This window comes from Strigops habroptila, chromosome Z (genome assembly GCF_004027225.2).
Source record: "Strigops habroptila isolate Jane chromosome Z, bStrHab1.2.pri, whole genome shotgun sequence".
Classification (NCBI taxonomy): domain Eukaryota; kingdom Metazoa; phylum Chordata; class Aves; order Psittaciformes; family Psittacidae; genus Strigops; species Strigops habroptila.
In genome coordinates this window covers 9,596,318-9,608,581 of record NC_044302.2, presented here as the reverse complement: position 1 = coordinate 9,608,581, position 12,264 = coordinate 9,596,318, and positions in this window count along the sequence as shown.

Sequence of the window (12,264 nt, the reverse complement as noted above, 5' to 3'; positions counted from 1 at the left end):
TGTACTGTAAGGTTAGCACAATTTGCACCTGTTTATACAGCTGACTGAGCTAAGAAATCTCTCTGTTCTTTTACCTGGAAACCAAAGCTAACTACTCAGACATGCAAAATAAAGTGTCCTCTGCCAGACAAATATAAAAAAATTTATTGGAGGTCTGCTTGCATATCTGTCTAGAAATCCATCCTAGAAATTATTGTGCCCCCTGGAAGCCATAGTAAAAACTTGTAATGACTCATTCCTGATTTCAACCAAGTCAACACAGAATATCTCATTCATTTTTAACAGTGTGTTATTTCTAATGGTCATTTGATTAACAGATACGTTTGTATTTCAATATTCTTACTGATGCTGTCGTGGTTTGAGCCCAGCCGGTAACTCAGAACCACACAGCCGCTCGCTCACTCCTCCCCCCCGCCTTCTTCCTCCCCCCGCTCCCGGAGGGATGGGGAGGAGAATGGGAAGAATGCAACTCCCACGGGTTGAGATAAGAGCAGTCCCGCAACTAAGGTATAACACAAAACCACTACTGCTACCACCAATGATAATAACGATTAGTGAAATAACAAGGGGAGAGGATACAATTGCTCACCACCCGCCGACCGATACCCAGCCCGACCCGAGCAGTGATCTGGGCCTTCCGGGTAACTCCCCCCGGTTTATATACTGGGCATGACGTGCTGTGGTATGGAATACCCCTTTGGCTAGTTTGGGTCAGGTGTCCTGTCTCTGCTTCCTCCCGGCTTCCCCTCCTCCCTGGCAAAGCATGAGACTGAGAAAGTCCTTGGTTGGAATAAACATTACTTAGCAACAACTAAAAACATCGGTGTTATCAGCGTTGTTCCCAGGCTGAAAGTTAAAAAACACAGCACTGCACCAGCTACTAAGCAGGAGAAAAATGACTGCTATAGCTGAACCCAGGACAGTATCCACCCCTTATTCCATACCATTCGCGTCATGCTCAGATCCCACATCTCTCAGCACACCATCACCCCTGTCCCATATATACACATATATATACACCCACACCCACACACAGAGAAAGATATCGTTCCCTAGTCCATGGACCAATCCCTGTAAAATTGCTGAACTCATCCAGTCCATGATGTCAGGTTCCATCTCTTGTAATAGTCTTTCAGGGCAGGAGGGACGGTACATAGTGTTGGGTTGTTGCCTGCTGATGATACCGCCAAACTCATCTGGTCACTGCTGAGCTCGTCTGGTTTCCTCAAAATTCATTCTTTGTTGAGGTGATGATCGGAGGGAAGTCAGGGTCAATGGCTGGTGACCTGAAGATATCTAGCTGGTGGGCTATAAAAGTGTTATAGAGCAGGCAACAGCGTACAATTGAGTTCATTGGCTGTTTTCCCCCAAAATCAAATCCCCTTGAGGTACACATCGGACTTCCCCATCTTCCCGCATTACCCACCAAGTATATCCAGGTCCCTGAGCAAAAGCAACCCCACGAGTGGGTTTGCCTTTACCTGAAGCAGGAATAACCCAGACTGTCTTCCCCAACAAATTCTTTATGTGCACCACAGGAACTTTATCCCCCTCTACAGTACGTAAAAGTTCTGATTGGGCTGGGCGAGCCCTGTTGGCAGATCCCCTACTGTTGACCAACCAGGTGGCTTTTGGTAAATGTGTATCCCAGTGTTTGAAAGTCCCACCACCCATTGCTCTCAGTGTAGTTTTTAACAGCCCATTGTACCGTTCGATTTTCCCAGAGGCTGGTGCATGGTAGGGGATGTGGTATACCCACTCAATGCCATGCTCTTTGGCCCAAGTGTCTATGAGGTTGTTCCGGAAATGAGTCCCATTGTCTGACTCAATTCTCTCTGGGGTGCCGTGTCGCCACAAGACTTGTTTCTCAAGGCCCAGGATAGTGTTCCGGGCAGTGGCATGGGACACAGCGTATGTTTCCAGCCAGCCGGTGGTTGCTTCCACCATGGTAAGCACATAGCGCTTGCCCTGGCGGGTTGGTGGGAGTGTGATATAGTCAATCTGCCAGGCCTCCCCATATTTGTACTTCAGCCATCGTCCTCCATACCAGAGAGGCTTTAACCGCTTGGCTTGCTTAATTGCAGCACATGTTTCACATTCGTGAATAACCTGGGCAATAGTATCCATCGTTAAGTCCACCCCTCGATCACGAGCCCATCTATATGTTGCATCTCTGCCTTGATGGCCTGAGGTGTCATGGGCCCACCGGGCTAAAAATAATTCACCCTTGTGTTGCCAATCCAAGTCCATCTGAGCCACTTTAATCTTAGCAGCTTTATCCACTTGCTGGTTATTCTGGTGTTCCTCAGTGGCCCGACTCTTGGGTACATGAGCATCTACGTGGCGTACCTTCACCACCAGGTTCTGCACCCGAGCAGCGATATCTTGCCACAATGCAGCAGCCCAGATGGGTTTACTTCTGCGTTGCCAGTTGCTCTGCTTCCATTGCTGCAACCACCCCCACAGGGCATTTGCCACCATCCATGAGTCAGTATAGAGATAAAGTACTGGCCATTTTTCTCGTTCAGCAATGTCCAAGGCCAGCTGGATGGCTTTCACCTCTGCAAATTGACTCGATTCACCCTCTCCCTCAGCAGTTTCCGCAACTTGTCGCAGGGGACTCCACACAGCTGCCTTCCATCTCCGATGCTTTCCCACAATACGGCAGGACCCATCAGTAAACAAGGCATATTGCTTTTCACTCTCTGACAGTTCATTATATGGTGGGGCCTCTTCAGCACGTGTCACCTCCTCTTCTGGTGACATCCCAAAATCTTTGCCCTCTGGCCAGTCCATGATGACTTCTAGAATTCCTGGACGACTGGGATTTCCTATTCGAGCTCGTTGTGTAATTAGTGCGGCCCACTTACTCCATGTAGCATCAGTTGCATGATGTGTAGAGGAGACCCTGCCTTTGAACATCCAGCCCAGCACAGGCAACCGGGGTGCCAGGAGGAGCTGCGCTTCAGTTCCAATCACTTCTGAGGCAGCTCAAACCCCTTCATAGGCTGCCAGTATCTCTTTTTCAGTGGGAGTGTAGCTGGCCTCGGATCCTTTATATCCCCGACTCCAAAAGCCAAGGCGTCGACCTCGAGTCTCCCCTGGAGCTTTCTGCCAGAGGCTCCAGGTAGGACCATTCTCCCCAGCTGCGGTATAGAGCACATTTTTCACATCTGGCCCGGCCCGCACTGGTCCAAGGGCTACTGCATGAACTATTTCTCGTTTAATTTGTTCAAAGGCTTGTTGTTGCTCAGGGCCCCATTTGAAATCATTCTTCTTCCAGGTCACGTGGTAGAGAGGGCTTACAATCAGACTGTAATTTGGGATGTGCATTCTCCAGAACCCCACAACACCTAAGAAAGCTTGTGTTTCTTTCTTGTTAGTTGGTGGAGACATTGCTGTTATCTTGTTGATCACGTCTGTGGGGATCTGGCGGCGTCCATCTTGCCATTTTATTCCCAAAAATTGAATCTCCTGTGCAGGTCCCTTGACCTTATTCCGTTTTATGGCAAAACCGGCCTTCAGCAGGATTTGGATTATTTTCCTCCCTTTCTCAAAAACTTCTTCCGCTGTATCACCCCACATGATGATGTCATCAATGTATTGCAGGTGTTCTGGAGCTTGCCCCTGTTCCAGTGCAGTCTGGATCAATCCATGGCAGATGGTAGGGCTGTGTTTCCACCCCTGGGGCAGTCGGTTCCAAGTGTACTGGACGCCCCTCCAAGTGAAAGCAAACTGTGGCCTGCATTCTGCTGCCAAAGGGATTGAGAAAAATGCATTGGCAATGTCAATTGTGGCATACCACTTGGCTGCCTTTGACTCCAGTTCATACTGAAGTTCTAACATGTCCGGTACAGCAGCACTCAATGGTGGTGTGACTTCGTTCAGGCCACGATAGTCTACTGTTAATCTCCACTCTCCATTAGACTTTTGCACTGGCCATATGGGGCTATTAAAGGGTGAGCGGGTCCTGCTGATCACTCCTTGGCTCTCCAGTCTGCGGATCAGCTTATGGATGGGAATCAAGGAGTCTCGGTTGGTGCGATATTGCCGCCGGTGCACTGTTGTGGTCGCAATTGGCACTTGTTGTTCTTCGACCTTCAGCAACCCCACAACAGAAGGATCCTCTGAGAGACCGGGTAAGGTGGACAGCTGCTTAATTTCCTCTGTCTCCAAGGCAGCGATACCAAAAGCCCATCTATACCCTTTTGGGTCTTTGAAATACCCTCTCCTGAGATAGTCTATGCCAAGGATGCATGGAGCCCCTGGACCAGTTACAATGGGGTGCTTTTGCCACTGCCACAGTCCCAGTCAGACTGATTTCAGCTTCCAGCATAGTTAACGCTTGGGATCCTCCTGTCACTCCAGAAATAGAAATGTGTTTCGCCCCTTGATACCTTGATGGCATCAGAGTACACTGTGCACCGGTATCTACTAGAGCCTTATACTTCTGTGGGACTGATGTGCCAGGCCATCTGATCCACACAGTCCAGTAAACCCGATTATCCCTCTCCTCCACCTGGCTGGAGGCAGGGCCCCTCTAATAGTGATCACAAAATTCTCCACTTCTGTCTTGTAGAAAGGGATTAGTATTCCTTATCACAGGAGCTGAAGTAAAATCAGCTCTTTCGCTCCATCTGGGAAACTGCTCGCCAGAGACTGGAGCAGCAGCTTTCCTGGGAGGATCATCCTTGACCATTGTTCTCCTCTTCAGTTCACGCACCCGTTGCTCCAGAGCTGAAGTAGGTTTTCCATCCCACTTTCTCATGTCTTCTCCATGATCCCGCAGGTAAAACCATAGGGTGGCCCGTGGCGTGTACCTCGTATATTTTCTTTCTCGAGCAGTAGGGCGCCTTCTGTTAATAGCTGAGACATGGGTTGGTACGCGTGGAGAGCTGGATAGATCGGATAAATCGTCTCTCAATTGTTTGAACTCCTGGGACAGTTTTTCCACAGCTGAAATGATGGAAGGGGTGAGATTGTCTTCGAACTCTCGGAGTTGACGAATCAGGAAATCCACTGTTGGTGATACTCTGTCATTCCAGGTCATTGATGCCAATGTGTGGGCATATGATGATGGCGCACTCCGTGTAAGTTTCCGCCACATGGGTCGTGTACATTCGACTTCATCTGGGTCTACGGATGTGTTCCTGGAATCCGGCCTACGATAGATCATCTCTATAATGGCTGATTCCCTCAGGGACTGGATGCCTTTCTCTATCGTGGTCCAGTTGGCTGAGCGATTCGTAATATCGTCTTTGTAGGGAAACCTTTCCTTCACAGCTGCCAGGAGCCGCCTCCAAAGACTGAGGGCTCGCTTCTCTCTTGCAATCGCTTTGTCAATTCCTCCTTCCTTAGCAAGTGATCCCAGCTGCTTGGCTTCCCTACCTTCTAGTTCATGACCGTCGGCCCCATTGTCCCAGCACCGGAGCAACCAGGTGACAATGTGCTCCCCTGGAAGACGGGTGAAATCTTTTCGCATATTCCGTAGTTCGGTTGAGGTCCGGGGTCGAGAAGTGACCTCTTCTTCTTCTTCCTCTTCCTCTGACCCACGTAGTAGTAACTCTTGTTCAGGTGCTGTTGCATATAGTAATGGCACTGGGTCTTCATCTTTCTTCGCTTCACGGGTTGCTCTTTGTGCCTTTCGTTTGCTTTTGCTTACAGGGGCAACAGACATTGTCACAAACTGGACATTTGGTTTAGCTGCAGCGTTCGTCACTGTGGTTGGAGTGGCTGCAGTGTCTGCCACTAGGATTGGAGTGGTTGCAATGTCTATTGCTGGGGTTGGTGCAGCTGTTGTACTTGGGAGTTGAGTAACACCAACAGCTGCATTATCTGTTGCTGTTGGGGTTTGAGTAGCTACTGTGCTTGTCACTGGGGTTGGTGTAGCTGCAGTGCTTGGAGTAGCCATATTGTCTGTTGCTGTCGGGGTTTGAATAGCTACTGTGCATGTCACTGGGGTTGGTGTAGCTGTGGTGCTTGGAGTAGCTATATTGTCTGTTGCTTTGCCATCAGATCCAGAGACATTTTTTTCCCTTTGAAGGTGCTGGATAGTGTTGAGCAGGGCTCTGTAGGCATAGGCCAAGCCCCAGCACGTTGCCAAAATTTGTCCCTCTCTGGTATAACCAGGACGACAGCACACCTCCTTTAAGTGTTTTACTAGTTTTTCCGGATGTTGCACTTGTTCAGTGGTGAAGTTCCAAAGCACTGGAGGGGCCCACTGGCCTAGGTACTTGCCCATACTATCCCACACACCCTGCCACTCATAACTGTCCAGCCTCAGGGAAAATCTCCTGGTGGTCCTCCTATATCGTCGTCTAACCCTAGACCAGATTCGAACCTGATACTGCTGAATTTTTGACATTAAACGAAATAGGATGTTCCTACGACGGGATGGCCGTGGGTAAAACACACTCCGTATGTTTGCCAACATGCTGATCCTCAGCACAATCAGCAGGCAGGTTTCAAGGGTACTCAAAGGCCATCTAAAACCTTCAGAACTCTCAATTGCTGTTGCAAATAGGCTGGTGGGGGAACGGGGGGTGAAAGAGAATGCTTCCTTCGTAAGTTTACCCCCCGAGGAGAAAAAAAAAGATATGCAATTGCTAAAATATTTCATTATATACCTCCCAATGTATAGTGGTGATGGCCACGCTGGAAGCACAAACCAGACCAGTTTCATGATCAATGAGTCTATTGTATTACAAGTCATTACCATGAAGTACAGTGAAACAAGAACCTTAGCCCAGGCCCCCCAGCCGATAAACGCTAAAACAGCAAATAGTGGCTGTAAGTAAGGTACAACATGCTGAAACTCTGAGATCAAGCGCAACACGTCTGAGAGCCAAATAATCACCATTGTGACGAGTAGTAACAATGAATGCTTATCACAAATATGATTAAACACACTCTGGTCAGATCTGTCGTTATCTCAACCTTTCAAGCCCCACGTTGGGCGCCAAAAAGAACTGTCGTGGTTTGAGCCCAGCCGGTAACTCAGAACCACACAGCCGCTCGCTCACTCCTCCCCCCCGCCTTCTTCCTCCCCCCGCTCCCGGAGGGATGGGGAGGAGAATGGGAAGAATGCAACTCCCACGGGTTGAGATAAGAGCAGTCCCGCAACTAAGGTATAACACAAAACCACTACTGCTACCACCAATGATAATAACGATTAGTGAAATAACAAGGGGAGAGGATACAATTGCTCACCACCCGCCGACCGATACCCAGCCCGACCCGAGCAGTGATCTGGGCCTTCCGGGTAACTCCCCCCGGTTTATATACTGGGCATGACGTGCTGTGGTATGGAATACCCCTTTGGCTAGTTTGGGTCAGGTGTCCTGTCTCTGCTTCCTCCCGGCTTCCCCTCCTCCCTGGCAAAGCATGAGACTGAGAAAGTCCTTGGTTGGAATAAACATTACTTAGCAACAACTAAAAACATCGGTGTTATCAGCGTTGTTCCCAGGCTGAAAGTTAAAAAACACAGCACTGCACCAACTACTAAGCAGGAGAAAAATGACTGCTATAGCTGAACCCAGGACAGATGCTTTTAAATTATCCAAGTTACAGAATTTCTATGTATGTTTTCTTAAGGCAATGCAGTTAGCATCTGTTTACGTGCTTTAAATAATGTTGCATCCAGGAATGCATTCTAACTATTTTTGTGAAGTTACAAAAAACAGTTTAAATGAAAGTTATAGCCTAAATTTCTTTTACCTTATTCATAGAAATGGCAGTATTATTTGCACTTACAGCAGTGCAGCATTTTTGTAACTTTAATTTTTAAACTAATCCAGCTCTCACTTTTACCTTTGCATGTGTTGCATATTAATCATATTATTCTTGGCTCTGTTTATAGCTTCATGAAAACTATACAGCCTACTTCAGTATTCTTTAGTCTTTAACAAGTGAGACTGGGAATTAAAGAGTAATCAGTAATGGTTATCTGCCTTTCCTATTTAAAAACAATAATGATGTTCACTCATCCTGAACAAGGCCTTTAATTAATCATTGTAATAATGCAGACTGAAGTCCCAGTGTTACTATCACTGATGCATAACAGTAATATAAAGTCCTGCTTAAATGCTTTTCTTCTGTGAAATGAATCTTTACATCTATTCCCAATAATTTAGCAAAATTAAAATATAGCCTTATTATTCTATTCATTACAAAATTTTCAAGCAGGTGTACTTATTTTTAAGATGTGATAGCTGACAACTATACTTTATTTAAAGGACTTTTTCTTCAGGCAGTGCATAAACAAATATGTTTTTATCTATATTCCCTCTCTTTATGTATATATATATTTAATCCTTATCTTTACAGGCCTGTCCCTCTCTCTGTAAAGCATTTAATTTAGTGTTATAACGTGGCTAATTTCCACAAAGCATAGCTTAACCTCAGGGCACAGGAGTTGTGGTGGGTGTTTTGGTTTGGTGTTTTAGGATTACACTGTTTTAATGTGTTTGGAGAGCACTATGAAACCATGTGCATTACCTCAAAGACTAGAACTGCCATTAACTAAAATATAATGTTCACTTTCTATCTGGAGATGTTCATCTTTACTAGTAGCTAATAGCCTAATTAGATTAAAAGCTACCCAGAGCACCGTCTTTTTCCAAGTGAATAATTCAAATGAAATGACTAATTAAATTCTTAAGGGAACCACATAGCTATTTATGGTGATAACTTGGAGTTCCCATCAAAGTGGCCATGCACACATCTCTTTCTACTGTCAGATTTGAGTATATCCCCCTAGGTTGGAAACACTATGGAAGTGAGGACTATGCAGATGAATTCTCTGGAGAGCAAGATTCAGCTGTGCGGGGACTGAACAACCTACAGTTTCTACCCAAGAAAGAAAACAAAAACCAAAAGAAAATATGTTTCTCTAGTAGCCTGAAATGTAAAGGGCCACATTTCATCTTTATATATTATGCTATATACGGTGTCATACTCTGAAGGAAATAAGGTATACATAGCCTTTGGGGGCGGGGTGGCAGGGTTGACACCTGTTTAGCTGGACTCCATAGACATTTTGTCAGGATTTGGTACTTTTTTTCACAAGCCTTACCATGACTTTATCTGCCACATCTACTCAAAAAAAGCTTGGCTAGTATCATCCTTGCTTTCTGTCTTAAATTTTCTATAGTTCTTATGTAACATTCAGGTCCTGCCAACAGAAGAGCGAGTCAGCACTGTGCCTTGCGTTCCAGGTGAGTGTGGACAAATTTCTTTTTGTCTCAGAGCTTTCATTAGCAATTGAACAACTGGGGATGCTGACTTTTCCCTAACAAGATCATCAGGTTACAAACATATGTATCAATCAGTGGTAATACAGAAATCAAAGTAATAAGTATTTGTCTAGATAGGTAGAAACCTGGTATCAAGTTCTCTGCATGAAAACTGAATCTGATTTTTAATGAGGAGATTTGGATAGGTGGTCTGGTTTTGAACTTAAAAACACTGAGAAACACTTTCCAACTATTTCTGTCCTTTTAATTAAGAGCCTTTTTTCATTTTTCCAATCCCTTTCAACAATCCTCTAATATTTTTACAGTCTTGCCTTTTGAGGGGCAGGCACAAAGTGAGGCAGATACACTGAACAAGGGGATATCAAAGAATGAATTTCCCCTGACACTTTAACCACATGAAAGCTCTCCAAATGTATTCCCTTGCTCCTCTTAGTGGTTTGTATAATGAGATCAGTAGAAGTGAACACTAACATCTCCCTGTTCCGTTTGCAGCTGCTAGCAGCTGAAGGATAACTGTGCTATGGTAATGATTCTATTTGAAAAGGGAATACTTGCTACTGCATTCTTTAGTCTTACTTTTTTTTTTTTTTTTTTTTTTTTCCCTATGTTCTGACAGCGTTTTCAGTTTTGGGCAGGAAAGGAAAGGGAAGAGGAAAAGAGCACTAGAGAAAGAGATGTTCCCTGCCTCAAGAATTTAAAATGTGAGGAAAGAAAAAGAGGACAGAACTAACTAGTGGTATAAGAGGACAGAGACAATTTCATGATGGGGTAGGGAGTAAGGAAAGCCTGTTGGCTGCTTATCAATCCAACTTTATCTGGAGCTGCGATGTCCAAGATTACTTATGTCTGTCTTCAGAACTGGAAACAGAAAAGCTCTGCAAGAACATAGGTTTACAGAATACACACACTTTTGGCAGAGGTACACCATAAAATTGCTAGCTTTCTTGGATTCTCAGTTACTGCCCATGGTAGTGCCCTGTGCTGAGTGTAGCTGTGTGAATTTTCTAAGGTTTTTCAACTGTGAAAAGCTGCTTGCTGTTGTATTACACAAAGGTCTGTAAAAGAAAATTAAAATGGAGACTGCATGCTTGCGCATTAAGAAAGGAAATGTTCATTGGTGAGGGAAACTAAAACCCACAAGTGAGCATGTCTACACAGCAATCAAAGGTGGAACCACAGCATTAGGCAAGCATACTTTGCTGCCTTTTTTTTTTTTTTCTCCTTAAATCTGTATCGCCTCAAGAACATGGCTTTTGGTATTTACCTCACTTACTCAATACAGATAAACACTAAACGCAGTACATAAAAGAGGAAGTGGGTGTACTGGTCTGTTTTTAGGAAGATTGATCCTTTAATTAGGACCTTATGTCTATGCTGTTGTATGAAACCTCTCTTCTCTCTCAAATTAACAAGCCAATCCCGTGCTTCCCTACTACTCCATCCTCCCCCTATAGCACTCCACTTCCCACTAGCCTGTTCTTCCTTGGCCTACTCTTGCATTCTCAGGCCGCAGGTTCTGATAATGGTTGAGTACCTGTGGGACCCGCAGGATACTACTTGTCTTTTTCTAAGGCAGTGCTTTTTGTGATAGCAAGAGATAGAAGCGTCTGTGTGTGGAGATCAACAGTATCTTGCTCTGTCCAGAGAAGTAGTCACTGCTTTTTCCAGAGTTTGGAATACCAGTTTATCTGCAACATTCCCTTATGCTTTAACACTGAAGGATGCTGAGACAAATTATGAACACACAATACCTTTCACAGTTTTCTCAGGGAAAGGGGTTAGGAACTGGTATATTTGACCACACTTCCCACTATCCACATATTTGTATTTCACAGCCATACTTTAGGCTACTACCAGCACAGAGGCCCAGTTAACTCCCATATCTCTAGGAGTATCTACCTCTTTCTCTCTTTCCTGGAATAGATTGCCTTGTGACTACAGTCCTGTCCTTGTCTTAAATATTGCTAACATGCTCAATGCTCTCCTTACAACAAACTATACAAGAACAGCCCTTCACATCATAGTATTCCATACACATAAAATGATTTGTTTCAGGTATGTTTCAGAGATAAAGCTATCATATCGTATCATTAAAAGGGTGTAGAAAAAGGCTCCCAAATTCTGACATAAAATTGGTTTTATTTGCTGAATTCTGCATACATACTATAATGCCACTCCAGGCTATAACAACTTTTGCTTATGCACAGGTATGGAATGCTCATACAAGAATGAACATAGCCCTCCTAGACAAGATGGAAACACTCTTCCTCAGAAAAGATGTTTTATGATACATGGATTTTTATGCAAAAGACTAAATACACAGGCTTTCAATTGGCCGAGTTCTGGTAGATAAGCAATACAAATACTTTTATTTTTTTACAGAATTCCTTCTTCTTCAGACAAATTAACCAGAGGGGTGGGTTCTTTTAGCATATTTTTTTCTCTAGTATCATATAATATACACCTAATTTTTGCTTCTGTCCTGACAGGTTTACTACCATTCCAGGTCAGCACAGCAATTAGTACCTCTTCAGGGAACAGTATAGCTTAGTCTTTGTTCTGAAGGAGAGTATTATTAGTGCTGTTTGAATAAAGTATTTTTTTTTTATTCAGCTACTGAACTAGGCAATAAAAACTAAGGAAAAATATACATATCAAATTAAAACTTCCCACTTTTTCCTCATCAATTGTGGAACTTAAGAAGTTTCATTTGTATTTGCAACTTGAAATGAGACATTTTTGTTTCAGGGATGTCTTTGAAAAGAAAGAAGAAAAAGAAAGGCTGAATGCTCAAATTACTGATGGATGAAATACTGGTTGCATTTTGTTGTTGATTTAAAAGTTTGTCTAAGGCAGATTAAAAGATAGAACCCAAACCACGTTCTTTAGGGAACTGTCAATCTTGCTGATTTTTTTCTCTGCTTGGCTAATTCATTACTTTAACTCTGAAACTGATTTTTCTGTGCTAATAAAACCAAGATCAAGCAACAGAATTAGAAAAACACACACT